General features: G+C 44.1%; 1 long non-coding RNA gene across 2 annotated transcripts; it reads right to left on the reverse strand.

Moving 5' to 3' along the window:
- Nucleotides 1-1269: 1269 nt before the first annotated feature.
- LOC123120578 (uncharacterized) lies at nt 1270-4475 on the reverse strand. 2 transcript variants are annotated; one of them, XR_006459499.1, is made up of 4 exons: nt 3891-4475; nt 3154-3267; nt 2542-2621; nt 1270-2264 (listed from the first exon to the last, which is right to left on the reverse strand). It is a non-coding gene; the product is annotated as an uncharacterized lncRNA (long non-coding RNA). The 2 variants fall into 2 exon arrangements; XR_006459498.1 differs by having other exon boundaries at nt 1270-1692; nt 2206-2264; nt 3154-4475.
- Nucleotides 4476-4696: the final 221 nt, after the last annotated feature.

Consider the following 4696-nt stretch of genomic DNA (forward strand, 5'->3'; position numbering starts at 1 on the left):
ACTACATCGCCCTCTCCCTCGCCCTCGCCCTCGCGGTGGACGTGCAACAGTTCAATCGGTGTCAGATTGCCAGAAGCATAATGTGTACTGTAGTATCATCATTATTGGACCTTCCGAAGAGGCGAAGAGCCAAGTGCAAGGTTCACACGAGTACGAACTGTTGAACCTCCCGAAGAGGCAAAGAGCCAAGCGCAAGGTTTTATAGGAGTTGTCGTCCTAGTAGGAGCGTACTACAACCATAGCGAACGATGATACTGTATGATGCCGCCACGTCACGTATATCCAAAGTTGTGCCACCTTTTTTTTCTCAAAGAGCGTGTTGGAGCCCGTGCAACAACCACACAAGTTGCACGTACACATAACACATTTACTAGTAATAAATTCTAAAGGATAAATGTCAATATGCCACACAAGTTCATCTCCAATTCATGTGATAAATTTGTGCACGACTAGTCTACATACATTCACAGCGCTACCGTTCACAATTTACCGTACTCCACTTACACGTTATAGATGGGCTACATGTCCTCCTCCAGGTTCCAGTCCCAGGTGTTCTTCATGGATGGCACGATCTATAGCGGTGGGCAATAGGAATCATTGTCGCAGCTTTCTAGTCCGGTTTCACACGATGGAGACTCAGCCAAGCTGAAGCGGTATAAATCAGGGATAGCGTGTCCCAGCATGTCGTTCATCCGGCGGTGCGCACTGAAGAAACAACCATGCTTCATGAACAGCAGGCCTTCCGTGTCGTGCACGGAAGGTGGCATCCGCTTCACAATGGGGTAGCTGTCCCCAATGAAAAGCGAGTACTCTCCAAGAGTGTTCCTCGGCACCCACGTAGCATCACGGGGGTCGAACTCGGCGCCGTTCATCTGGTACACGCGGCATCTCACATCTGGACACATGATGACGTACATAGTCAAGGTCCATGCATAATAATGTTGTGCTCAAATATGGTGCACTACAACAAGAACCCCCCTTTAGCAACACAACAATGTGTTGTCGTTTGTCCATATAAGCGTTGCTAAGGTATACACCAACGGATTAGTATGTGTTTTCGTAGGTGGCGTTGGAAGGGTCTACAACAACATATATAGATCCGTTGGTAATCTGAAGAATAATGTGTTGCAAGGCAACAACAGATCCATGCAACGCTTCTACGCATTGTTGCTGGCACAATAGAATAACCTCCTTATATAATCAATTATAACAACAGGCAGTTTGAATGGAAGTACAAGGCACAACTTTAGTATATTTGAGAGAGTGGAAATGAACTAGTATATTGATTCAATTGCACAATCTGTTACATTGCAATGCAAGTATCATCAGTTAGGAGTACATCACTTTCTTAGAAAATACACTTTACATAATATAAAGTTTCTAAAAATTGAAAGAATTGTTTTCGACTCTCCTCCAAGTACCAAGCATCAACATATAGGGGCTTCTGGCTTGCGCCCATGCTAGCCCTACCAAAGCTAGGCTCGCCAAATATTTGGCGGACAAATTCGCCGCCGTCATCTCACCAAGAGTTGGAGCAGCAAACTGAAGCAGGACCAAAGTTGGCGTCCATCCAAATGCTGGCCAACGCACTTTGCCAACAATTTGGCACGGCGGCTCTCGGCTCTGAACCAAACAGATCCATATTCTCCAAGTATCCAAGTAACCATGTACTGTATTATTGAACTTCTCAACCTACAATGAAAAAACATAATACTATTCTGGCATATATTTGAAATTTGAAGTTTAAAAATATACATGCTATGCGTTGTACCTAAAGGACCCATATAAAAATAACCAGTGTGCAAGAAAAGATCGTGGGAGAAACATACAAGCTTATGTATGTCTGACAAATAACTTGGTACATAATAAAACACCAAGCATCGCTGAGCAATCTGATGTACATGTACACTGTGAACAACCATCAACATGCATGTCCTACTAACAATTATCCAAAGATCATACTGTATCAACAATGAGATGAATTCAGCAACCAACTATTAGATAAATAGGTAACCAGTAATATCAACTACACAGGGTTGAATAATTCTATTTTCCAACGGTCTATGCATTAATTAGTTTTGCATCACCAATACGTGTGTATTAATCATGCTTGGTATGGTGTATTAGGATTTAGGAGAAACAAACTCAATGCCAACAGCTCAAAAATCATTAAATAATCCACCTCATGCAAAACTTCGTACTTACTTGATAACTAAATGTTACACTTTAGTATTTCCCAATCCATGAATCAAGATTCTCAGCACCTGTAGAAGCAACAACATGACAAAGAAACGCATCATCAGATTGGGGCTTCTCTACGAAAAAGTAGGAGAGTCCTGTCCTAGAGAAGGTTGGATCCTAGATTTTTACAGAAAAATAAAATAAAAATAATATGCCCCTCTTTTATTCTTGAAGACAAACCTAGTACAAAAGATGATTACATATTTTAGAAATGCATCAGAGGTGACCAATGTAATGGCTGAACAATCTGAATAAAAGCAGAACTAAGTAATGGCTAAACAATGTTTTGTCAGTGCGTACCCAGTCCAATGTGGCATATGCTATAATCAAGAAATTTGATCCTTGTCGCCACTTGGCCCTCTGATCATGTATCATTTGTCCTGTCATTGAATAACTGATCATCAATACCTATATGAATGTACAAAATATGGGACTGGACAAAATTTAAGACTGTATAAATAGATATATATTAGCACACTTAACTAGCAAAGATTCGCTGGACCAGTTAGTGTAAAATTAAGGATATAGAATAAATAATAATGCTACATCATGAGAAGAAGAAAATGAAACTGAACCCAGGGGAGAGTGTATCAAGAAATGAATGGGTTGCCCCACTTTCTCTGACATTGTAGTAAGATGTACATATCCATCTGCCCCTGAAGATGCACGCTGTTAAAGCAAGTAACTCCCTTACATAATCAGGCAAGGCAAGCTAAATATTTCACCACAATCTTATCTATTTGCGCATCTAGTTTGAAACCTGAGCTGTATGAGTATTTACACTGTTAGCTGACATTTCGCAGGCACAGAAAATGCAAGGGGAAAAATCACATGATGATATACAGGTGGAAAATATATTTAGATACAGTCGACACAAATCTTATTGGTGGCCTGGTAAGTTTTCCTACTAACCTCCATGTCATGGAGTAGTACAACTCCAGCACGTAAGTGACTTGCAGAGCTCGGAGATTTCATGGTATGACAACCTGAAGCCAATGTCGAGGCAGCCTGGAGCTCCTCCATATCCTCCAGAACAAAGATGATGATGTCAATAGAGTTCATCATAGGTTCAATGCATGTTTTATCTTGATAACGGAAGGGGAAAAGCATTAGCAGCTGAATCATACTTGCACTACGAGCTTATAAGGTAATTTGTTTCAGATCCAACCTACAGTCCAGATTAACCGTCGAAACAATATAGCAGGGCCGGGGTGGCGCAACACTGTCATGCCCGAGCGGGCAGTAGCACACACACGTGATTTAGTGGGCCTACAGACCGTAGGCGAGAGAACCGCGCCGGCCACCGTTGCGACTAGGGTTAAGAATAAATCATTTGTATATATAACATGAAGGTATGGTTAGAAGCCTTGGTGTGCAGCACGATTCATCTATGCGTGCAAATCAACCAATAGGGTACCTGTACATTATCGTTTTTGCTGGTTAGCGTTGAAGGTGAACATGTGTTACAGCCAAAACCTGTGATACTAGTAGTTTGAAGTTGCAAATAATTTTTTCCACAACGTGATCTTAAATAATAAACAGTTAAAGGTGCATACAGTAGTAGCTATGTTGGAACATCTATCATAGATTACGGTAGAATATAAGGATTCAGAGGAACCGAGCAAGTCCCTCAAGATGTGTGTTGTTACCGACGGTGCGATGTTGCTGGCTCCACCTCCTCCTCCCTCTCTCCGTCACCAGCGGCTACGGGATCCGTTCCTCCCAGAGTCAAGTGGTGCGCTCGCGACTTGGGGGAGCTCGTGGCCACCGGTGGTAATCCATGCGGCGGGGTTCACGGCAGCATCTGTGGCGTCAAGGTGTCTCCTCCGCGGCGCCGGCGGTGGTGCCGGCTTGCATCGGAGAGGAGGAGGCAGTGGCCGGTGGTGTGGGGATCTGCTGGTCTCGTGTGGGCTTGGGCCTAGATCTGACTGCGGGAGTTCGGCGGCGGCGGCTGCTCGGCGCAGGCATGGCGGCCTGCTACAGGCCTGCAGCCATCGTGGAGGCTGGCGGTTGCGGTGGGGCTGGTTGGTGGTGGCGATAGCAGATGGTCGTCAAAAAGAATTTGGAGGTGGCGGCGGCAGAGTCGTGGTGATGGAAGTTTGGGCGAGAGAGAGAAATCAGGCAAGATGGAGAAATCAGGCGAGAGGGAGACGGTGGATAGAAAAGTTTCGCTCCCATCTTTTCACTTGGCGCGTGATATTTTGACGGACGAGGAATAGGGGGAGGTGGGTACCGGGAGGTTACTTAAGTGCGGGATGTGTGGGAGGTTGAACAAACAACACATGTTGTCATATGGTTGGTACATATGTGTTGGTATAGGGGGTGTTTGTTGTAGTGGCGGTCAGTAATACTGTGCAGCAAATAGTACTACTCCGGTATAGAGGAAGTAAAATAACCGGCTTATTATATATAGCCACTCTTGGCTACATGGATGAGATAGTAAGATATGGAAAAA

The sequence above is a fragment of the Triticum aestivum genome, chromosome 5D, assembly GCF_018294505.1.
Source record: "Triticum aestivum cultivar Chinese Spring chromosome 5D, IWGSC CS RefSeq v2.1, whole genome shotgun sequence".
Taxonomy (NCBI): domain Eukaryota; kingdom Viridiplantae; phylum Streptophyta; class Magnoliopsida; order Poales; family Poaceae; genus Triticum; species Triticum aestivum.